The sequence below is a fragment of the Mobula birostris genome, chromosome 18 (assembly GCF_030028105.1).
Source record: "Mobula birostris isolate sMobBir1 chromosome 18, sMobBir1.hap1, whole genome shotgun sequence".
Classification (NCBI taxonomy): Eukaryota; Metazoa; Chordata; class Chondrichthyes; order Myliobatiformes; family Myliobatidae; genus Mobula; species Mobula birostris.
The window spans coordinates 60,607,427-60,633,231 of NC_092387.1; the positions used below are offsets into that span (position 1 = coordinate 60,607,427).

At 41.2% G+C, this 25,805-nt stretch overlaps 1 protein-coding gene across 6 annotated transcripts in view; it reads left to right on the plus strand.

Moving 5' to 3' along the window:
* The first annotated feature begins 2,931 nt into the window (after nt 1-2,931).
* Nucleotides 2,932-25,805, plus strand: part of peak1 (pseudopodium-enriched atypical kinase 1) — a 250,855-nt gene continuing 227,981 nt past the window's right edge. For 4 of the 6 annotated variants that reach the window (XM_072282796.1, XM_072282793.1, XM_072282798.1 and 1 more), the window contains exon 1: nt 2,932-3,039. The gene's annotated coding sequence lies outside the window, so the exon portion shown is untranslated. Of the gene's footprint in view, nt 3,094-25,805 lie in introns of all 6 variants that reach the window. The other 2 variants (XM_072282795.1, XM_072282794.1) reach the window with 2 other exon arrangements.

Consider the following 25,805-nt stretch of genomic DNA (forward strand, 5'->3'; position numbering starts at 1 on the left):
CAACTTACTTCTACTTAAATGTTTATCCATTTCCCTTTTGAAAGACCTGTTCCAACACAGTTACATATCCCATTTTGACATGTTGGTCCATGGTCTCCTCTACTGCCACAATGAGGCCCCCTCTCAAGTTGGTGGAGCAACACCCATATTCTATCTGGGTAGCCTCCAACTTGATGGCATGAAAATTAATTTCTATAACTTCTGGTAATTTCAACCTCCTACCCTCTCTTCTCTACTCCCAATTTTGGCTCCCCTCATACCCCGTCCCTTCTCACCTGCCTATTACCTCCCTCTCCTGTCCCTCCTTTTTCCCTTTCTCCAGTGGTCCACTCTCCTTTCCTATCAGATTCCTTCTTCTTCAGCCCTTTACCTTTTCCATCTATCACCTCCTAGCTTTTCACCAACTCCCTCCCCGCCCATCTAACTTCCCCTTCACCTGGTTTCATCCATCACCTACTAGCATGTACTCCTTCCCCTCCCCCCTTCTTATTCAGGCTTCTTCCCCCTTCTTTTCCAGTCCTGGAAGGGTCTCAGCCTGAAACATTGACTGTTAATTTTCCTCCTTTATTGCTGCCTGTCCTGCTGAGCTCCTCATTTTGTGCATTACTCTGGATTTCCAGTATCTGCAGAATCTCTTGTGTTTACATCTACAGGCAAAATTCTAGATCATAACCACTCTGTGCAAAAATTCTTCACATTCCATCCAATGCATTGAATATAGGTCTCCTGGATTTTGATGAATAATTTAGCTGTTATTATCAAGAAAATATTTAGTTAGATTTTTCTTCCATTGCAGTCCTGAAAGCATTTTTGAGCCATGGTTTCACAAATTATCAGTTTTTTTATTTCTTTACCTGCCAATATTTGTATAATAAATCTTAGAAAGCTATTCACCAGTTAAAGGTTAATGCTTGTAAATTCCCTTATAAGTATCCCAATTTGGTTTTACTTCCTTCAAACTGCTCCCTCTACCCCAACATATTACTCTAGTACGCCTGATCAAAATCAGTATCTACATTCTTGGTAGCTGTGGTGATGGTGCTTGAATATTCCTATTGCAGTGTCTCCTCCCAAAATGTTGACCACGGCTTTGCATCCACAGATGCTGCTTGACACACTGAACTCTTCCTGCATTTTTTGTACCAAATTCCAGTGTCTTGTGTCACCTGTGCTTTGATATTTATTATTCTGGACGCCAATAATCATCTCCTTCAAAATAGTTAGGGTTAACTGAATTGCAGCAAAGAGTAATGAGAGCAATTCACTTATTTTATTATTTTTGAGCCTGTGAAAATATTGAACAGCTTATTATATCAAGAGAAAATTGTATTTACTTTCAGTGGGTTTTCATTTTTCTCTCAATAATTCCAATGGGAAAGGCTGAATACAATGAAAAACACGTCTATTTTTACAAACTTCGCACTGGAAACTGGATGTTAATCACGCTGAAGCTATACTGTATTCATTGCAAACCTGGAGAGATCCTGATGTGCATAGTAAGTTGGGCAATTTCTTCTGCATTTCCATCCTTCCTATATCTATTTCCATTGATATAATGATCTTGGCCAGCCAGGTGGGTTTTGTGATAAGTGGGTTGGTGGTGATGGAGGTGGTTAGAAGGAAGTAATATATTATGAAAATAAGTAAATATTCTTCTTAATTATGAATTAGATGGCAATGTTCTTACCTTCTAATTAGAGTTCAAGTCAGAGATTTCTCAGCTGCTGCTCCAATACAGAAGTGAATGTTGCCTCATTGAGCAGCAGAGAATTCAACCCTGGTGTCCTGTCTAATCCATCACCAATGTTCCTAATAAAAAAAGATCTGGATCTGATTATACTAAATGATTTGAAATGTGCTATCCTATTTTATTGTTCACATTTTACTTTTTCTTCTATTCTCTTACATGTCATTCTACTACCCCCTTTCTTTCCAGTACCCTAATCTTTCTACCCTTCCATTCTATTATTTCCCCAATTATTGGTCTATCCTATTACTGCCTCACTTCACTGCTTGTTCCATTATTTCTTTTCTATTCTTTAGCCATTTATTTCTATTACTCCTTCAATATATTATCTCCTTATTCTCTTTATCCTTTCTTATTACCCCATTGCTATGTTATTTGGTTGCTTCCTTATTTCCATGTACAGGTACCTTTCTATTATTTACCTTTCATTCCATTGTCATTCTATTGCCCTTCTGTTTTTGTCCCCTCTTTTTATTGCTCCTACATTCTATAGCCCCTATTATATTTGCATCTTCATTATACTGCCCACCTTTCATATATCCTCTATTTTATTTGTCTACTCCATTGACCCCATTTTTTAGCCCTTCTGTCTCCTTCATTCCTCGTGTACCCGTATATTCAGCCTCCTTTCATTACCCATGACATTGCCTTTCTTTCTATGCCCCTACTCAATCCCCTTTATTTTGTTGCCAGCAGCTTTGTTGCAATTCCCCTCTAGATCCCGTTTTATTACTTTATTCTATTGCCCTTCTGTGTCCCCTCCATTCTATTGCCCCTTTTACATTCCATTTCTCTATTCCCCCTCCATTCTATCCTTTTTTATTATATTGACCTTCTTTCTATCCTCCTTCATTCTATTCCCCCTTTGTACAATTCCCTTCTTTTAATATTCTCTCCATTCTATTGCTTCATTACATTGCCCTTCTTTCCGTATCTCCTCCACTTTATTTTATTGCTCTGTTGCATTGTCTCTTTATCCAGACTGTCCCATACTATTTCACCCCCTTTTTCTCCTCGGGGAGCGTCCGTTCAGAGCTGCGGCTTCAGCAGCCTCACTCCGTCTCGCCCTCCCGCCTCACTCATTCGCGAGCCAGTTGCGCGCGAGGACGGGGAGGGAAATGCGCGCGAGCCGGCGATGGCCCCCCCCCCCCGGGCTCAGATCCACGCCTCGCGGACGCGGATGCGCGCGCGCCGCTGGCGGCCGTCGGACTCGGACTGTGTTTTCAGTCGCGGCAGCGCAGTGAGGGAAATGCACCCGGCCGCGGGAAGATCCAGCAGGGAAAACGATATAGGTATTTAACCTTAATTCTCCTCCATCCGGTACCGCGGCCACCCCCCTCCGGTAGGTAAGACCAGACTCTGCTCTTCCCACCGCTGTGGACCTTGGTGAAAGTGACAGTTAGACGTTTGATTTGGGAGGGGAGGGGGTTGATAAGTTTGAGTCGAGTGTGAGGGTGAGCGAGCGGCGGAGCGGCTGTCTCAGCCCAGCCGCCCCCGATCCCCTATTGCACGGCTTGTCTATGCGGGCAGTTTCGTGTAAATTGTAACATCCAGCCGAAACTCTGCAAAAAAAAACACTCCTATCTTCAAGATCTGCTTTCTTTTCCTGAACGATGTACAACAAAATCCTGTCGGATAGAAAGTTTGCAGCCTGGCCGTAAATTGCTCGCCAACTACATCTCTCCTTGAAAAGTTAAATGATTCCTGTTCAACTTTTAACCCTTTTGTAAGAGACCTCATAATGTAACCTGGGGGCTGAGAGACGTTCTCGGGTTCATTTTATCTTTGTAATCTGCAGTTCTGTTCCACTGAAAGTCATTGATTGGCGGACAGACCTCAAGCCCAACTCTTGTGGTAGTTTAAAGAGAAAGACATTGATTTCTTTTCGCCTTTGGACATAGCGAAAAAAAATACTGGTTGGCAAAAATAAATCGAGTGGGTGGAAGGAGGCATTTTGTGGGCAGGACCGTGTGAGTTCCTTGACCATGCTGTCTCTCGGGCTTCTCCAACATCATATTTACTTGAGGATGTGAAGGATGCAATTTATATTTAAATTTAATTGCGTAATGATAGGGGTTTATAAAAATAAAGGTAAGACCAGTTGTATTAATTCTATGATAAAATATGTTTTAGCGGAAATTAAAGGGCGGAACCATATTTCTGTATTATCCTGCGTTCTTTATATTTACGTATGTAATACTTCTGATATTATTACCCGCTTTGAGTTCGGTCTAACGAATCAGAAGAAGGGTATTATGTTGCTTTCATTACGTTTTTAGATTTTGGAAGGATAAAAATGCAAGTTAGAGTTTGAAATGATTGCTGTCTCTTTTGGCAGAGAATTTAAACTGGTTGATCTTCTGAATCATAGATGCTAAGGGAATAATTTAAAGCAGATTCTTTTTTTTTTGCTAGTTTGCCTCACAGTATTTGATGTGATCTACGTTGCATTAAAAAGTGCAGTCGTGTAAGCAATATCCACGGAATATCTGTAACAAGAAGTGGATTTGCCCAGGGTTTCAGCACTTGTGCTATGAATGGGGGTAGAGTAATTCTGGTCAGTCCCTCAAATGCAGTAGAAAAATTGAACAATTTACCCCGCTTTCACATAGAACTTTGTTTTGGGCTTGGCATAAAGATTTAATTTAGTTAATTTTCAAATGCCAGAAAATAAACACTGATGTTCCTTGTAATGTACTGTCTAGTAATGTAAATTGGAACGTTTGATGATTTGTGTTACTCTTGAGGGCATGTTCGTCTTGATCAATATTTTAGCCATTTGTGGATAGCAGGTAAATTTAGCTGAAGTTCAGCAATGACATTTAACAACATGTTCTTGTAAAGGCTTTACTGCTGGTAAATTCATTTTCCTAATCGTGCATTATATTTGATACTGTGGTAGCTTGAATATTATTGAGATACAGCATGGAGCAGGTCCTTTTGGCCCTTCCGGCCACACTGCACAGCAACCCACCAATTTAACGCTAATACAAACGTTTGTATAATCATGGGACGAACTTTACTACTTTTTAATTTACTAATGACGGGACAATTTACAATGACCAATTAATCTACCAATATCTTTGGGTTGTGGGAGGAAACCGGAGCACCCAGAGGAAACCCACGCAGTCACAGGGAGAACATACAAACTTCTTACAGGCAGCAACGGGAACTGAACCTGTACTGTAAAGCATTGTGCTAACCACTATGCTGCCCTATATTGTAGTACATTATATACTATAATATGGTATATATTATGCTTTAATTCTCTACTCTTAAAAATCACACGAACTGGGCTGATTGTCCATTGTTGATATCATCTATGAAGAAGAAAAGTATACTGATGAAGTCGCAAGTTCTCTAATAAATTGTAATTGTTGCTAACTTTATCACTTAATCTTTGGAGGATTCGTTTTTAGTTTTTCAACATACTCTTAACTGCTGCAAGTTGGACATAATTAAGGCTTACTATAAGTACTCACTGGGCCAGGCAGCATCTGTGTAAAGACAGAAGCAGGGTTAATGTTTCAGGTGAATGACTACTTCCATAAATGTTTACATCATGGATCAGTGGACACAGTCAGGAGAGGCTGAGGTTTACAGAGTGAAGATTATTGAACTTACTTACAGTTCTGAAAACCATATGGTATGACCACTGGGGTATCTCAAATGGATAAATTGCTAATATAATCAGTATAGAATTGATGTAATTTTGATAGACACGTGAAATGGAAGGATTATATTGTACTAAGAGTTTACATGCATGGCGTACTACTTATTGTTCTACATATCAGTGGTTGAATTACATGCACCTTGAGGGCTTTTGACATTAATAATTTGAAATTTTTTTTGTAAGTCCAGATTACATTTAGACAATTTCAAAGTCTCTTATGAAAAGTACATAATTTGGATCATGTAGTAATACCAAGTGATTTCTGTGCACTGGGTATGGTTATTCCAACAAATTCATGGCTGGCACCTGATGTTCTGTCCGCTGTAAATTTGAGATTGACTGTCCAGGTCCTAACTTGCAACAAACTCTGTACATCTGTCATCCCTGAACATGACTGGCTTCTGGTTAAGCAATGGAAAATTTGTTCAAATTTGCCCTCTACACAAGAAAAAGGACATATCCCATTACTGTCAGACCATTTTGTCATCACACAATTATCAGGAAAGCGCTTGAAGGAATTAACAGTGATATCAAGGGCATAACCTGCACACTGGTAACCCGTTTGGTAGTCACAATTTCACACATTTTTGGACCTCATTGCACCTTTGGCCTACATGTGATTGAACAACCAAATTCCAGAACTGGAGTTATGGTGACTCTGCTTGGCATTGAGGCGGTATTTGACTTGAGTGTGACTCAGGGAGTCTAGGTAAAATTGAAGTGAAGTGCACATTGTGATCTTGTTGAATGGGACAGGCCACTTTTAATTGTGCTAAAATGATTCTAACTGTGAGGATGTTTTATGTCCAAAGGAAGTAGGTTGTGGTTTTTGGGGGTCTAGCATTCTGGACTTCACCGCAAAATTTCTGAGAGCAATGACAAAGGTCAAGCCAGCTGAGCTTCTTCTCTTTTAGGTAGTGATGGAATGCCTCATAGGATCTTCATGATAGTATGCAAGAAATTCTGGCCTACATTCAGACGTGAGCTGGTAAGTGATGGGAACATTTGTGAAGTCAAAGTTCTAGGTGAGCAATCGTGAAAGATTCTAGCCATCTACATTTAGCATTCATTGCCAGTGCCATCTCAGAATTCCTCATTGTCATGGACTTCAGGTCAACATTTGTCAGGAACTCAACTCAACAAGTCAGCCGCATAAATAATATGGCAGATCAGAGGATGGGCATTCTGTGGCAAACGACTTGCCATTTCACTCCACGATCTACAAGGCATAGATCAGGAGCATGATGGAACACTCTGTACTTGCCTGTAGGAGTGCAACGACAAATCAGTCCACTTGATTGGCACTCCATCTACCAGTTTGAACATTCATTCCCTCTGCCACCTTTGCTTAATGGTATGTAATGTGCTGTTTGTAGGTTGCATTGGAGTCTCCAAAGCTACTCTGACAGCACCTTCTATACCTGCAATTTCTATCATCAGAAAGGACAAGAGAGTACACTGCTACCTGTTTCAAAAAAACATATTAATGAAGGAACTCAGGGAGTCAGGCAACATCTGTAGAGGCTAAGGGATGCTCAGTGTTTCAGTTCATGACCTATAGGGTCAGGACTTGAACCATTGAATATCTCTTTGCTTCCACAGATGCTTCTCAACCCACTGGTCTGTTTTTGCATCTGCAGTCTCTTGTGACACCATTACCTGCATATTTTCTTCCAGTTAGCACAGCATCCTGACTTTGAGTCCTAGAGCAATTACAGCATGGATACACATTTTCAGCCAAGCAGTCCATGGTGACAGTGGTGCTCATCCAACTAGTTTTAACTTCCTGCATTTGACCCATATCCCTCAGCCTTGTCCCTTAATGTACCTGTCCAAATTACTTTAAATATTAATATTTGTTCCACATACTACCCTCTGTGTGGAAAAAGTTACACATTTGTGGGGTTGCAACTTACAACCCTTTTAAATATTTTCTCTCTCAACTGATATCTCTGCCTATCCCCCTGTTCTTGGACCTCACCTTGGGTAGGGGTTCCCAATCTTTTTATGCCATGAACAAATGCCATTAAGCAAGGGATCTTTGGACCCCAGTTTGGAAGCCCCTGACCTCAGATGAATATTGGGGAAAAGACTGTTGCTAGCTGCTACTTGGAAATCTATTGTCATTTCTCCTTTGTTGGTGCAAATCCTGGAACTTCCTACACCACAATATTGTCGAGTGCGTCACCAGAAGAACTATAATGTTCAAGTTGGTATCCTGCCTGCGTCCCAAGGTGTGTGAGTATTTCCAGTGAACCCTGCATCCAAAGCTTAAACTAAATATATTTAAAGCAAGTTACAAATGTAGTAGTACCCTTTTGGCCAAGCTCCCTGTTATCTGAGATTTGTGTTCCTATAATTTTTTCTTCAGTTTTAGTTATTCAAACATTAACTTCTTTGTCTTCAAATACCAAGTCCCTGGCCTCTGGAATATATTTTAAGAAAGTCATTTAAAATGTATCTCTTTAATCAAACTTTTGGTCATCTAACCTAATATCTCTTGCTCTGACATTACGTCCTATTTGGAAGCACCATTATTTGCAAATTTTATTGTGATTCCAACCTTTATGATTTAGATCACTTCCCAATTTTTACTAAAATGTAAGTGGAGGTGGTGTAGCATTAAAGGTTGTATCGTGTCATTCCATGTGGAGTTCTTTTTTGGGCAATCATATGATATTTTAAATAGTCTCTCTTTGCTTAGAAATATGAATTTCAGATACAGAGTTTCACAATGAATAACATTTAATTTGGTTTCCCTGATTGTTATATATTTACACAATGCTTCTGAACATATTTTATGACAAAGTGCTAATTCCTTATAAGTAAAATTGTTGATTCTTTCAAAAAAATACTAACCCTGCAAATGTAGTGTTTTATCAAAGCAAATATTGTTTAAGTTTGCTTATTTGGGGATTAGAAATGGGAGAGTAGACAAGGGAAAGTTATGTCTCAATCACAAAATGTGCATGGAGCAAAAAATCTGCACATGCTGGAAATCAAAGGAGGACAGAAAATGCCAGAAGTACTCAGCGTGTCAGACAGCTTCTGGAGAGAAAAACAGTCAATATTTTGGGTCAGCAACCTTCAATAGAACGAGGAAAGTGATGAAAAACTTTCTTCTCTTATTTAATATTCCTTGTAAATTTTAGTCATTTCCATCAAGTCTTCTGGTACAAACTATGTTACCTCTAAGCTATGCGTGTGTGTGTGCACGCGCACACATTTTCAACCAGTGCACAAAGGAAATTAATGTGCGCAGAAAAGGTTAGTTACCTAAAATAATGTAGTAATAATTATACTTATTGAAAATAATCTTTTAGCTAAATGTTTCTGTTAACTAGTTAGTCAGTTTTTCAAATACCACAATGCACGTCACTAATTTATGTCACCTCACCTTTCCTATTCCAGTTTGTACAGCTGCATCACGGCGGCAGCCATCTTTGGCAGACAGTGTTCTTATCGTAAAGTTTACAAAGATCTGTTTTAAATCCTGCAGATAGCTTACTAAGGTTTTATTGAAAAAAAAATTGATTCACTATGTCAAATTCAAAAGAAGGGAAGGGCGTGAAGTGCAAAAGAACAGTAAATTTGTTTAAAGTTGAATGGCTTAACAAAATAGTAGAAAATGCTACACTGAAAGCTCATGAGGTCATGAACGTTCAGCTACGAGAAATATTTATGTATGATTCAGAAACTGGAGTTATCTGTTTGTATTGTCGTGATGCGAAAGTTGCTGGAGAATTTGCTAGTGGAAAGAAGTGGGATGATATTTGGAAACTTGACTTTTTGAAGCGTCATTTGACAAGTAAATCGTATTTGGACGGTGTACAAAAGCTCAGGCATTACCCGTTACAGGAGTGATACACATGTTAAGGTTGAGTGCAGATGAGCAAGAGTGAAAACGATCAAACCCAGAGGAGATCAAAGTTCTTATTGACAGTGTGTTGTTAGCTGACTTCACATTTGGCAATGAACAAGTTAATGCCTTATGTCTAAAATATCATGATTTTCTAGCTGAAAATACTGTAATGGACAGTTTAATGATTTCAAATTTTCCATGCAAGAAAAATTTAAATCCAAACTGATTTCAAACTTTGCTCAGATGGTGGCATTTGTACTTCAAAATGACCAGTTTTGCGATCTTGCACAGTTGATAGACATTGGGGGAACCTTTCTTGCATTTAGTGCGGACCGTGAGTGCGATTTTAGCCTAATGAATCAACTCAAAAACAAGCTGAGAAATCGTTTAGGTGAATGTCATTTGGATATGTTAATGAGAATCAAAAGCTATCAATTGGATGAAAGTTCTATTAGTCTAGATAGAGTTTACAAAGAATGGGTAAATGCCAAAGACAGGAGAGAAAAAATAACTGAGTGACTTAAATATATATGTTATTTTGTTGTAATTCTGTACAGTTTTATGTCAAACTAGACAACGGGGTGACCCGTTGGGGCACCCTTTGAGAGAAGGGTAGTGCAGTTTGATGTGACCAGAATGAACATTAAATTTTCCTGAATGCTATTGGTATCGCTTTGCTTTGGAAACTGAATTAGAAAACCTCAGTTTATTAAAGAAGAACAATGCGTAGCAAAGCAAATATAGCTGGTCCTCATTTAACGAAGGACACTTTGATGGCATCATTTCTGGTTTATCTGCCACCCTTGTGCATCTCGTTGTCATTCTGGAGACATGCAGTCCTTTCATCCCCCGTCTCTTCATTTCTTCTGCTGTTTGTTGTTTGCCTCTGATCCTGGAGATGGGCATGCCTCTCCTCCTCTGTCTCTTCTTCTCTCATCTTTTTTTGTCCTGACTCTTTGATCCTGGAGTTGTGCGGCCCTGGCCTCATCCGCTTCTTGTTCTCTCCCTCTCCTTGCCGCTTCCCGACGATGTTTTGTGTCATCCCTTGACCATGCAGCATAGTTAGGCTGACCTTTTTGTTTTACCCTAATGCTGGATAGAAGATGCAAAGCACTAACACCAAAGGATTATTGATGATGTGGTTGGCACTCTCCTAAATGGATGTGATATAGTCACCGCTGTCCTTTGACTGCAGCAAACGGTTTTATGGGTGTCTTGAAGTACGTCATTACAATAAGATTTAGTTACCTCTCATTGATGGGTGGCAGATCTGTCCCAATCCTGCACATGCTGATGGTGATTAGCAGAATGTGACCACTCGATATAGAGCTGCCCTGCCCTTTTGCTCCGGTAGGTGTCGCTGCTGAGGCTGGCCGTGCGCATGCGTCAGGCTGTCACGTCCCGATTTCTTTGATGGCGGATTGGCTCTCGGGTTAAAAGGGAGCCTATTGATTTTTGCGAATGAGCAATTTTATATGAATATATAACTCTGAACTTTGCCTGCATTCTGTAAGTAAGCGCATCTTAATTCGATTTAGCCAAAAAAAGTGCCGCTGTAATGCACCGTTTGTGCTAATTGGATGTCACAAACAGACAGGCAGAGCATGAGAGTTTTAGTATTATATAGATATTTTGTAAGCCTGCATAAACTGTGCCATCACGAGGAAATCTGCAGATGCTGGAATTTTAGGCAACACACATAAAAGTTGCTGGTGAACGCAGCAGGCCAGGCAGCATCTCTAGGAAAAGGTACAATCGATGTTTTGGGCCGAGACCTTTCGTCAGGACTAACTGAAAGAAGAGCTAGTAAGAGACTGTGCCATGTGTGCTTTCAGTGTGCACACACTTTTGCCACAGGAAAAAAAATTGCAGAACGTAAGATTTTTGTGCACACTGACCACTAAAAATTAGAGGGAATATTGGTTACAAAGATTAAAAAAAAACCTTAATCTTTTCTCATAACCGGTTTCTAATCATGGCAATGCCCTTGTAATCTCAACTGCACACTCTTGTGTAACTTTATAAATTGTCTGCCATTATTCAGGGTTTTAGTGGAACTTAACGAGCGAGAGCATTAAGCTGATTTTCTCTTCTTTCCTGTACCCACCCCAATAGCTCTCATGTAACTTAATCAAGCAAAAACAATTCAAAACAATATAAAAGTTAAATTTCTTTGTTGCCTTAAATATAGAATATTGAAGGCAACAAAGCAATAGATATAGACATTTTATAAGAGCATTATTCAAGTTAGACACTAAACCACACAGAAAATATAAGGGTAGATGACCAAAAGTTTGATCAAAGTGGTATGTTTTAAGGAACATCTGAAAGGACAAAAGAGATGGAGATGTTAGTTGAAGAGAAAGCTGTCAATATAATAGTGGAGTTATATTTGTTGTTGAACACACTACGATAATTGGAGGACAGCAAGTATCCTGTGGTTTTTATTTGGCTGGGCTTTATTATTGTGAGAATAAGTTCAGTGTATAGATGAATTTGAAATTGGGGTGAGGGTGAGAATTTTAAAATCAAGGCATTGCTTAACTATCAGCCATTGTTTGTTAACAGATTCGGCAATAGAGATTAGTAAATATTTTTGGAAATCTAAAGCATCAGGAAATGCTGACATTGCACAGATAGAACTGTCAAGTTCATATGTGCATTTCCACCATCTCCCATTTTCATTTTTAACATCTGAAAAGAGTGACTTCTTTTGTAGGACATAACTGCACAATGTGGCTGCTGTAATCAGCTATCATGAAGTAGTTCTCAGTATTACTGGTAGATGTATGATGAATCAACACAATTTAAGCTCTTCTTTTGAACCTCAGTAACATTCTATGCCCAAGTGGTCCTCTGCCTTTTATTCTTTAAAAATTAAGACTGTCCCAGCCTTTCTAATCTACCCCTGTCATACTGCTCCTGGGAATCATTCTCATTAATCTTTTGTTCTAAAGCCTTACTATCTTAGTATCATGTGTAACCAGAATTGAAAGCAATATTCCAGTAGAGGCCAAACTAGTATTTCATCAATACGAGAAAGCCTGCAGATGCTGGAAATCCAAGGCAAAGTAAACACACACACACACACACACACACACACACACACACACACACACACACACACACTCTCCCCTCCCCCCCCAGAGAAACTCAGAAGGTCAGGTAGCATTTATGGAAAAGAATAATCAGTTGACATTTTGGGCCGAGACCCTTTTTCAGGACTGAGAAGGAAGAGGAGGGGAAAGAGTCTAGCTGGAAGGTGATAGTTGAACCCAGTTGGGTGGGGAAGGTCAGGGCTGGAGAAGAAAGACTCTGATAGGAGAGGAGAGCAGGCCATAGGAGAAAGGGAAGGAGGACGGGACCCAAGGGGAAGTAATGGTGAGAAGAAGTGAAAGATCAGAGTGGGGAATAAAAGAGGTGGGGGGGGGGAAGAGGTGGCATTTGTTTATCGGAAGGGGAAATCTATAATCACGCCATCAAGTTGGAGACTACCTAGACCGAATATGGTGTTGCTCCTCCACCCTGAGAGTGGCCTCATCTTGACACAAGAGGAGGTCATGGACCGACACACTTTCTGGCAGATGGTGTGGAGGTGCTCGACGAAGTGGTCCCCCAGTTTATGATAGGTCTCACCAATGTAGAGGATGCCACATCAGGAGCACCGGACACAATAGATGGTCACAGCAGATTAGCAGGTGAAGTGTTGCCTCACCTGGAAGGACTGTTTGAGGCGCTGAATGGGGCAGAGGGAAGAGGTGTAAGGGCAGGTGTAGCACTTACAGTAGATTGCTTGCAGGGATAATTGCCTGGAGGGAGGTTTTTCAGGAGGGAGGAATGGACAAGGGAATCGAGAAGGGATTGACCCTTGTGGAAAGTGGGAGGTAGTGGGAGGTGGGTGGAGTAAAGGTACGTTTAGTGGTAGGATCCCTTTGAAGATGGTGGAAGGTGTGGAGGATAATGCATTGGATACGGAAGCTGATGGGATTTTGGTAAGGACAAGAAGGACTCAATCACTGTTAAGGCGGTGGGAAGATGGGTGAGCACAGATGTACGGGAAACGGAGATATGGGTGAGGGCAACATCAATAGTAGAGGGAGGGAAACCCTGTTCCTTAAAGGAGGATATCTGATGTTCTGAAACAGAAAGCCACGTTCTGGGAGCTGATGTGAAGGCAAAGAAACTGAGGAAAGGGAATAGCATTTTACAGGATAGGGTGTTTTCAGAATGAAGATGGGAATTTTTATATTGTGATAGTGCTTACATGGGAGTCTGAATCAATAAGTATAGTGTTGATGGATGTAGGGGGCATGACACAAGGCAGGTTGTGCTTATAAGTATCTTGGATGCTGTCAGTTTTATAGGGAGTAGAAAGGCTGACTGGGTGTGCACTTGAACAATCAGAATGGAGGTAAAGCGTGAATGAAAGTTTTACCCTAAATTCAGTTGCGACCTGGGACCAGGCAAAACAGAGAGGAAATGGATAATGGTTAAGGAGATATTGTGCTTTGAAACTTCGTCCCAGGACCAAATATGTCACTAAGGCAGCAAATGATCTCATTTAGTCTCAGCCAGTTGCCATGGTAAGGAATGTAGTTGTCTGCGAACAGATATTATTAAAGGGGATTTTTTTTAAATTAAAAAAGGCTTTCATTTGCCAATGTTTAGTGGAGGAAATCTTTGCTCATCCAGAACTGGATGTCAGACAACCAAAAGGAATATTCAGAAAAGTGAAGAGCCAGGTGAGGTATGGTGAGATAGAGATACATGTCATCAGTGTAGAAATGAAATTGTCAAAGGGCACCATTTAGCTGAGAAATAGGAAGGAGGGTCTGTGTTAAATCAGAAATAAGTGTGGGAGTCAGATATATAACTAGCTTGTCCTAGGTCGATCAGAATAAAACAAGTGAGTCCTTTCCAGCTGGAGACAAGTAGCAACAAGAGCTTGAGAATAAGGAGTGATGCTTTACCTTTGTCACAATTTTGCAGGATATTATTTGTGACTTTGGGTATTGTGACAGGGTCAAAATCCTCATTGGAGAATTTAGAACCAGAATCCAGTTTAATATCACTGGCAAATGTCGTGAAATATGTTGTTTTGTGGCAGCAGAATATTGCTATACATAATAAAAACTATAAATTGCAATAAGAAATGCATATAAAAATTAAATTAAATAAGTAGTGCAAAAAAAGAAAAAAGTTGTCAAGTTGTGTACATGGGTTTATTGTTCATTCAGAAATCTGCTGATGTTGATGTTCCTAATACATTGAGTGTGTGTCTTCAGGCACCTGTACCACTTCCTTGATGGTAGCAATAAGAAGAGGGCTTTTCCTGGGTGATGGGGGTCTTAGAATCAGAATGACAGATGTTGCTTTTTTGAATTACTGCCTTTTGAAGATGTCCTTGATGCTGGGGAGGCTAGTGCCCATGATGGAGCCGGCTGAGTTTGCAATTTTCTTCAGCTTTTTCCAATCCTGTGCAATGCCTGCTTCATACCAGATGATGCAATCAATTAGAATGCTCTCCAGGGTACATCTGAAGAAATTTGCTAGTCCTTGGTGACATACCAGGTCTCCTCAAACTCCTAATGAAGAATATCCAAGGATCTCCAGCTCAGATGAGCATATATGTTGGATGTTACAGTCTATTCATAGGCCATCAAGAGGAAGAAGAAATATAAGCTAGAGATGAGGTGGCTGCTTCTGAGGAAAGTGGCGATGATGGGAGATTTAAAGAAGAGCCTTCACTGTACCTGGAACTACCATGAACAATATTAGACAATGTGGAGACCAGGAAGGGAATGGGATGGTAATAGTTCATTGGGAATAGATTTGAGGAGCATAAATGGGGGATAGAATAACCAGTGTGAATTTGTTTGATAAGACTGACAGAAGATATTTTGTATCAATTATAAAATACATCAGTATATGATAAGTTAAAAAGAAAATGTAATGTCAATGCAACAAACAGTTGATATGTTATTGTCTCCGTTGAGGGCATTCTGCAAAATTGTTTTCCAACACCAGGAGACCATCAGACTGCTTTATGCTTCCAAGTCATTCACGTAAGCCACAAGAACAAGGTTAGAATATCTAATCAACACACACAAAATGATGGAGGAACTTGGCAGGCCAGGCAGCATCTGTGGAAAAGAGTAAACAGTTGACGTTTCGGGCCAAAACCCTTCATCAAGACTGAAAAAAAAAGCTGAGAAGTCAGAGTAAGATGATGGGGGCAGGGGAGGAAGAAGAGCAAGGTGGTGGTTGTTAGTTGAAACTGTGAGGGGGAGGGGTGAAGTAAAGAGCTGGGAAGTTGATTAGTGAAAGAGATAAAGGGCTAGAGAAGGGGGAATAGATTATGTCTGACCTGCTGAATTCCTCTGGTATTTTGTGTGTGTTGCTTGTATCTCCAACATCTGCAGATTTCCTTGTGTTTGAGGTTAGAATATCTGTTGGATTATATCTTTTCTCTTATTTGAGAAAAGAATGCTGCAGCTGCAGCTCTCTTTAAATTGTTTTGTAAAAGCACTATTTTGGAAGTTTGTTAGTGGATGAATATTGAAAGAGGCCTTTCAGGCTGAGGAGCCGAGAACTGGAAAATCAGTCTCACGATAAGAGTTAGGCCATTTAATGTTAAAATGAGGAATTTGTTTACAGAACATAATCATTAGCATTCCCTTTCCCTAAAGGCTCTGGAGGCTCAGTCACTGAGTTCCTTCAAAACAGAGATCAATAGATTTCTGGATATTTAGGAAATGAAGGGATATGAGGAAAGATCAAGAAAATGAAATGAGATATAAGATCAGGTATACAGTTAGATACCACTTGGTTTTACCTCCTCCCCAAGATCCACAAGCCTGACTGTCCCGGTAGACCCATAGTTCCTGCCTGCTCCTGTCCCACCGAACTTGTATCTGCCTACCTGGACTCCATTTTGTCACCCATAGTTCAGTCCCTCCCCACCTACATCCAGGATACATCCCATGCCCTCCACCTCTTCAATAATTTCCAGTTCCCTGGTCCCGACCACTTCATTTTCAATATGGATGGCCAAACCTTATACACCTCCATTCCCCATCAAGAAGGCCTCGAAGCCCTCCACTACTTTCTGGACAATAGACCTCACCAGTTCCCCACCACCACTACCCTCCTCCGGTTGGCGGAACTGGTACTCACCCTTAATAACTTATCTTTTGGCTCTTCCCACTTTCTTCAGACTAAGGGTGTAGCTATGGGAACTCACATGGGCTCCTGCTATGCCTGCCTCTTCGTTGGTTATGTGGAACAGTCTGTGCTCCAAACCTATCCTGATACTGCTTCCCAACTTTTCCTTCGGTACATTGACAACTACATTGGTGCTGCTTCCTGCACCCATGCTGAGCTCGTCAATTTCATTGACTTTACTTCAAACTTCCACCCAGGCCTCAAATTCACTTGGTCTATCTCGAACACTTCTCTCCCCTTTCTCGATCTCTCGGTCTCCATCTCTGGAGACAGACTGTCCACTGACATCTTCTACAAGCCCACTGACTCTCATAACTACCTCGACTATACCTCTTCCCACCCTGCCACATGCAGAAATGCTATTCGCTCTTCCCAGTTCCTCCGTCTCTGCTGCATCTGCTCCCAGGATGAGGCTTTCCATTCCAGGACATCTCAAATGTCCTCTTTCTTTAAGGATCGTGGTTTCCCTTCTGCTGTCATCAATGATGCCCTCACCCACATCTCCTCCATTTCCCACACTTCGGCCCTCACCCCATCCTCCCGCCACCACAACAGGGACAGAGTTCCTCTTGTCCTCACCTACCACCCCACCAGCCTCCGGATCCAGCACGTTATCCTCCGCAACTTCCGCCACCTTCAACAGGACCCCACCACTAAGCACATCTTTCCCTCTCCACTTTCCGCAGGGATTGGTCCCTCCGTGACTCCCTGATCAACACGTCCCTCCCTGTGGATCTCCCACCCGGCGCTTATCCCTGTAAGCGTAAGTGCTACACCTGTCCCTACACCTCCTCTCTTACCACCATTCAGGGCCCCAAATAGTCCTTCCAGGTGAAGCAGCACTTCACTTGTGAGTCTGTTGGGGTCATCTATTGTATCCGGTGCTCCCGGTGTGGCCTCCTCTACATCGGTGAAACCCAACGCAGATTGGGGGACCGCTGCGTCGAGCACCTCCGCTCCGTCTGCCATAACAGACAGGATCTCCCGGTAGCCACCCACTTCAACTCTGTTTCCCATTCCCATTCAGATATGACCATACATGGCCTCCTCTACTGCCATGATGAGGCTAAACTCAGGTTGGAGGAGCAACACCTCATATACCGTCTAGGTAGTCTCCAGTCCCTTGGTATGAACATAGAATTCTCCAACTTCTGGTAATTCCCTCCCCCTCCCTTCCCCTATCCCTATTTCACTCTGCCCCCTCCCCCAGCTGCCTAGCACCTCCCTCATGGTTCCACCTCCTTCTACTACCCATTGTGTTTTCCCCTATTCCTTCTTCACCTTTCCTGCCTATCACCTCTCTGCCCCCCCCTCCCCCACCCCTTTATCTTTCCCCTTACTGGTTTTTCACCTGGAACCTACCAGCCTTCTCCTTCCCACCCTCCCCCCACCTTCTTTATAGGGCCTCTGCCCCTTCCCTTTTCAGTCCTGACGAAGGGTTCTGGCCCGAAACGTTGACTGATTGTTTCCACGGATGCTGCCCGACCTGCTAAGTTCCTCCAGCATGTTGTGAGGGATACAGTTAGATAGAACTTTGATTAGGATGCATTTGTAGTATTGCCTCATTGCAGGAAGGATCTGGAGGCTTTGAAAAGGATGCAGAAGAAGTTTACCAGGATAGTGCCTGGGTTAGAGTGTATGAGGAAAAAGAGTTTGGACGAACTTGGGTTGTTTTGTCTGGAGAGGAGACTTGATAAACATTATAAATGTTAGGAGAAACATAGATAAGGAAGATGTTAAGAATCTTGTCTTCCCTTGGGTAGAAATGTCAAGTGCTGGAAGACATGCATTTAATGGGAGGGTGTTTGTGTATGGGGGGGAGGTGTGGTATGACATAGAGTTTGAAGGAGAGTGTAGGGCAGGATTTTTTATGCGGAGAGTGGTATGTACCTGGAATGGGTTGCTGGGGGCAGTGATGTAAACAGATATGATTGTGGTGTTTGAGGCTGTTGGATAAACACATGAATATGCAGGATGGACAAACAAGGATCACATACATTACAGAAGAGAATTGGTTTAATTCAGCATAGTGTCCAATAGAGATGTTGTGGGCCAAAGGCCCTGTTTGTGTTTGAGTTCTATTCTCTGTTCTAATGCTGGTGCAACATCAGCTGCCCTCTTCCTGCCCATATTCTTGCATCCTCATGTCCTTAACATGTGTAATTGGATCCTGTAATCCATGTGAATGCTGCAAGTGCAGGGATTACAGGATCCAATTACACACGTTAAGGACATGAGGATGCAAGAATATGGGCAGGAAGAGGACAGCTGATGTTGCACCAGCATTAGAACAGAGAATAGAACGCAAACACAAACAGGGCCTTTGGCCCACAACATCTCTATTGGACACTATGCTGAATTAAACCAAATCTCTTCTGTAATGTACATGATCCTTATTTGTCCATCTCCATATTCTTGCATCCTCATGTCCTTAATGTGTGTAATTGGATCCTGTAATCCATGTGAATGCTGTGAGTGCAGAATAAGCTAATGTATTGATATTCAGCATGTTGACTTGATTTTTCTTCCGAAGGAAATATAAATGGGAGGGTTTTGGAAAGAAAAATTCAGAGCCCAGATTTAGCTAAAAAAAATATGTGGAACATTTAAAATTGTGTTGTTTGAGAGGTTGGCATTGGAGGATACTAGAGGTATTAGTGGTTTGAAGGTGCTTACAGAAATGGGGCAGGAAAATATTTCAACATGGATTTTTAAATTGAGTTTTTTATTTATGCAATGAGAGCATACTATTGAAAATAGTATTTACTAATCAATCTCAACTATGCTTGAATCCATCTTGAACAGTTGCATTCTTTATTTAGCAATACAGCATGGAATAGGCCCTTTTGGCATTATGAGCCACGCCACCCCAGTAATCCCCAACATTCCTGATTTACCCCCCAACATAATCATGGGACAATTTACAGTGACCAGTTAAACTACCCAGTATGTCTTTGGACTGTGGGAGGAAACCAGAGCGCCTAGGGAAAACCCACACATTTGACAGGCAGCACATACAGACTCCTTACAGATGATAGCAGAATTGAACTCTGAACTTTCAGTTGAAACTATATTCCCAGTTGTTCTTGGAAAGGATCTCTATGGTTTGCATACTGTGACAATGAAGGAATGGCAATATATTTCTGTCCAGACGGTGAATTACAGAGGAATGAGCTGGGGAATGTGTGTTTGGCCTATTGCCAGAATTCTTCTGTCTTAACCACCTTGGTAATAATGGATATAGGTTTTGGAGTGGTGTTGAAGTCGTAGGCTTGTTGGCTGTTTACAGTTTTTGCATATGGTACATTGGGATGCCATGCAATTATGCTGTGTTGATGTTAGTCTAGCAGACTGCTTTGATTTGGATGATGTTGAGCTAGTTGAAGTTCCGAGAGTGGTTGAAAATGCAACCGTCCAGACAAGTGGAGTGTTTTCCATTAGGCTCTTAACTTGCAGATGATGGACACCTTTGAGTCAGGAATAGGCATACATTATACTCATACATTACATTATACTGGCCTTTACCTTGCTCTTCTGGTTTGATGTTGCTGTTCCATTTGACTTTTTGATCTGTGGTGATCCTAACATCTTATTATTGGGGGATGTGGATGCCTTTGATTTTATGAGTCTATAATAGAGTCTTTTCACTCTATTTCTTTATTATCAGAGCTTTCCTTCCTCCTTTTGCATTTTTTCTATCTATTCCAAAAGGTAAGTATCCCAGAATATGTAATTCCCAATCTTTGTTACTTTGCAACTAAATCTCTCTTAGATTATACATATTTATTTCCATTTGTTCTGTTAATTAAACTGTCTTGTCATGAATACTTTATGCATTCAGATAAAACCTTCAATGTTGTCTTTTTAGCATTTATGTTTTCTGCTCTAATTGTCATCAGAGGCATGATTTTATGTTTGAATGCTCTGGGCCTTGCTTATCCACCTCCCTTCATTACCCAATTCATTTCACTCACCTGGGCTCTCTTCAACCCCCCTGCCCACCCAACTATTTATTTTTAAGCTTTTAGCCCCAGTTATTTGATTTGTTTAGTTATTTAGCTTATCTTTGAAATCCTGTTTCCATGTTTAATTGTGCATGAATTTGTGCTGCCATGATTAGCCTTGTCAGCATCAAATTGTGAATGATCCGCAATTGTTCCTTTAGCTTAGCTTGTGAACATCACACTATTCTAGCATCTGGGGAAAGGAATTCATAGCAAAAGCTAATCGTGTCCTCAAAACAATATGCAGAAAGTTTACAGCAAAGATCCCAGAACAGATACAGAATTGTGCCTGATTGTTCCCTTCTTATCCCTAGAAAACAGTTGAGTCTGACTTGCGAAATTAATTACCATATTTGAGGCTAGCTTAATTTACCAGAGTCTAAAGATTTGCCCGAGACCTCATTAGGGTACAGTTACTCACTACTATAGCCAAGAGAGTCATTGAGAGATGGCCTCTTTAGATTCTTTCAATGTAGAGGGTAACCACCACAGAGGACTACAAAGGTCAAGTCATTGATTATTCTTTTATGTATTTTAGCCAGATAAATTTCTAGATATAAAAGCCATAATAAGATATGGGGGCGGGGGGGGGGGGAGAGAGGGAAGAGAGAGAGAAGAAATATGGTACTGAATAGACCATCAGCTGTAATGACATGGAATGGCAGAGTAGCCTCCAGTGTTATGACTCCGTTTCTATTTTTGTATTTTCAACTGATTTTGTAATATAATAATTACTTATCTGTTAAACCTGCCATTACGTTACACGTTCGGATGCATGTTGGTTTGTTTTCTAACTGGTTCCTGTGTGTAAATTTATCAGCTTCCATCTCAATGTGGAAGGCTTTTTAGGTGGTTGTTGTGATTGGTAAGAAATGGTCATACATTATGTTGTATTAAAACAGTTTCTAGGCATCATTATGCCACTTGAATTCCTTGAAATAAAGATCAACATTTTGCTAAATATTATCCTAACTGCTTAACCTTAAAAGTGTATCTTGGCTTCAGGCTTTGTGTATGGTGAGAAAGTGAACGACTTTTTGGGGACACGAGATATCTCAGGAAGGCTTTCTTTTTGATTGTGATTCCTGACTTTATTCTACAGGTTTCCTGGTTCAAACACAGGTACAGGACAGGGCCTTTCTTGGCATAACTATTTAGATGACCAGTCAGTAAGACTGGTAGCAGGTCTTGCCCTTGGCAGTCAAAAGTGTCACTTTTGTTGAATGTTGTTGACATTCATAATTCTGAATAATGTTGAAGAAATGTTAAAACATTTTGAAGTTAAAAGTCTGAAACAAGGGATTGTAGATCCGTAAGCAGAAGTAAATGTGCATGGAAGTAAATTTAAAAACATTTAAAGCAACTTAAATAAAACAGAGAAAATTCTACTTGCCTTTTCTCCCTGCAGTCAATTGCTCTTAATCAGCGGTCCCCAACTGCCGGGCCGCAAAGCATGTGCTACCAGGCCGTGAGGAAACGATATAATTTGGCGATATGAGTCAGCTGCACCATTCCCTGTCACGCCCACTGTTGAGCTTGAACGCACGCGAGGTCATTATCCGCGCGTCATCCATGTCAGCGTGGGAAGGAGATCAACTCCTCGAGCTTGCAAATGACGGCGGGCTGAAAAGTATGTTTGACATAACATTTCTGCCGGCATTCTGGATCAAAGTCAAGGCTAAAGAGCCTGAGATAGCCGCAAAAGCACTGAAAACGTTGCTTCCATTTCCAACATATCTCTGCAATGAATGCAACGAAAACTAAATTGCGGAATAGACTGGACATAAGGAACCCCCTTCGAGTATTGCTGTCTCCTATCACCCCTCGATGGGACCGTCTTGTTGCAAGGAAACAAGCCCAGGGCTCCCACTGATTCAGCGATATTGGTGTGTTGCAATGATTTTATATGTTCATACGGGGAAAATAATGTGCTGTGTGTTTAATATCCAAACGTTACTTAAAATGTTATGATGCTATTGACTTCTAAATGACTTATATAACCATATAATAATTACAGCACGGACACAGGCCATCTCGGCCCTTCTAGTCCGTGCCGAACGCTACTCTCAGCTAGTCCCACTGACCTGCACTCAGCCCATAACCCTCCATTTCTTTCCTGTCCATATACATATCCAATTTTTCGTTAAATAATATCGAACCTGCCTCTACCACTTCTACTGGAAGTTCGTTCAACACATACTTCAAGCTCCCCTGTCCTCCCCTGATAATTGACTTATCACTATATTCATGTGAGGAAAATATACACTGTGTGTTTAGTATTAAATTTGTTAGATAAACCCTTTTAGAAACAGAATTGAGTGTATTAGCCACTTATCACCTATATTCCGGTCGTGATTAACACCCCCCCCCCCCCCACCGAATGGAATCACCAAAAACAATTTGTAGAAAAATATCGGCATGTACATGCAAACGCAAGACATGCATGCGCACAAAGGTGCCCATGCAAGGCTTCATGGTCATGGTAATCTTTCTCGGGGTAAACACAACGTATTTGACTGCTACTCTTGTCCATTGGCAACCCTACCCCCCCCCCCCCCCCACCATTAGGAGTCCCTGTGCAAGACTCCCAGAAAGTTAATTCACAAGTTGAGTCGGTGGTAAGGAAGGCAGATGCAATGTTGGCATTTATTTCAAGGGAAATAGAATATGAAAGCAAGGAGATAATGTTGAGGCTTTATAAGACACTATTAAAGGCCACACTTGGAGTATTGTCAACAGTTTTGGGCCCCATATCCGGGAATGAAGGGGTTAACATACGAGGAGTGTTTGGCAGCTTTGGGCCTGCACTCACTGGAATTTAGAAGAATGCATGGGGATCTCATTGAAACTTACCGAATGTTGAAAGGACTAGATAAGGTGGATATTGAGAGGATACTTCCTCCAGTGGGGGTATCCAGAAAAAGAGGACACAGCCTCAGAATTGAGGGGTGACCTTTTAGAACGGAGGAATTTTTTAAAAATCATAGAGTAATAGAAACATAGAAACAGAGAAAACCTACAGCACAATACAGGCCTTCGGCCCACAAAGTTGTGCCGAACATGTCCCTACCTTAGAAATTACTAGGATTACCTATAGCCCTCTATTTTTCTAAGCTCCATGTACCTATCCAAAAGTCTCTTATATTTAAGACTTAAAAGACCCTATCGTATCCGCCTCCATCACCGTTGCCAGCCGCCCATTCCACGCCCTCAGCACTCTCTGAGTAAAAAAACTTACCCCGACATCTCCTCCGTACCTACTCCCCAGCACCTTAAACCTGTGTCCTCTTGTGGCAACCATTTTAGCCCCGGGAAAAAGCCTCTGACTATCCATACGATCAATGCCTCTTATCATCTTATACACCTCTATCAGGTCACCTCTCATCCTCTGCCACTCCAAAGAGAAAAGGCCAAGTACACTCAACCTATTCTTGTAAGGCATGCTCCCCAATCCAGGCAACATCCCTGTAAATCTCCTCTGTACCCTTTCTATGGCTTCCACATCCTTCCTGTAGTGAGGTGACCAGAACTGAGCACAGTAATCCAAGTGGTGTCTGACCAGGATTCCATATAGCTGCAACATTACTTCTCAGCTCCTAAATTCAGTTCCACGATTGATGAAGGCCAATACACTGTACGCCTTCTTAACCACAGAGTCAACCTGCACGGCTGCTTTGAGTGTCCTATGGACTTGGACCCCAAGATCCCTCTGATCCTCCACACTGCCAAGAGTCTTACCATTAATACTATAGCTCTCATATTTGACCTACCAAAATGTACCACTTCACACTTATCTGGGTTGAACTCCAGAATCTGTGGAATGCCCTCCCACAGACTGCGGTGGTGGCCAAGTCTGTGGGTATACCTAAGGTGGAAGTTGATCATTTCCTGATCGGTCAGGGCATCAAAGGATATGGTGATAAGGCAGGTGTATGGGCTTGAGTGGGATCCAGGATCAGTCATGATGGAATGGAAAAGCAGACTCAAAGGGTAAATGGCCTAATTCTGCTCCTATGTCTTATGGCTTTATGGTCTTCCCACCCACCCCCATCCCCAGATCTACCACGCACCTACATATGGCAGTTTTTGCAGTAGCAATAATTTTCCAAGTTTGTATGTGGAAGGAGAGCCATGTAGTCACAGGGAAAACTTAGCCATTCTTGTCTAATCGTGTGGAGTTGGTAGCAGGCAGTTATTAGAAGTTGGCATATAACTTTACCTCTTATAGATAACTGCTTGATTGGTTATGAAGAAAGAGTGATTGAGTTTTAAAAAAACTGCAATGTATCAAAAGGATTTAGAGGAGTTATAAATTAGTTGTGATTAGACATGGCAGGGAAAGATAAAATGGAGATGTGATGAAATTTTAAAAAAAACTCCTAATGGATTTGTTTAAAGATCTTGGCAGAGAAGTGGAGAGTTGTGAGGTTTCTGATGATGGATAAATTCACCAGAGATGCCATGAAGTCAGATTAGAATCTGTCCAGCGGATGCTGGCCATGCGGGTCATGACTTTGTTAGAAGAGGGTTGAACTATCAGTGAATTAGTAAGAATAATTTTAGGATTACAAAATAATCTAGTGCTTAATAGCGCAATGTTAAGGAAAAGCTATCAAGTGCAGCTTTTCTACACTACCTCTGCTTTTGTATTTACCCTTTAATATCCTTTATTTGTCACTTAGTGGTTCTATAGTCATTCTTTAGTTTATTTGTTTATTTAGAGATATAGCATAGAAGTTTTCTTTTGCCTTCATTTAAATACTAATCTCCAATGTATTTACACAATACTTCACAACATTCTTTTTTTACTGGAGTTCACACTATCTTTTTATTTTCGGTATTCTTGTTCCTCCAGATAATTTCCCATAATTTGCTGCGTCTGCAGATTCATTCTCAGTATTGCTGGGATACTCGGCATTTCAGGCATTATCTATGCAAAGGGAAACAGAGTTGACGTTTGTGATCAAAGATCCTTCATCAGAACCACTCTATGCATTCTTTTGCTCTTGTTATATTTTCACTTTCAGGATTATACCAAACTGAAATTACTTTGCATCTCCAAGGTCAGTCAAGTAATAACTCTGTTAAGCATGATTCACCTTTGAAATTAACAAAGGACAGCACCTACATATATGTCTACTAAGGTGTAAATGTGGACCTCCAGTTGTCAGGCTCCTTCACCAATTGATCAAGATTTTGTTCTGTGATGTCCATTTGGGAACTGGTGTGAAACGGTTACTTGTTATTTATCAGCACTATTCTCAAGTATCCAGATATTGCTCCTTGTAAGCATAA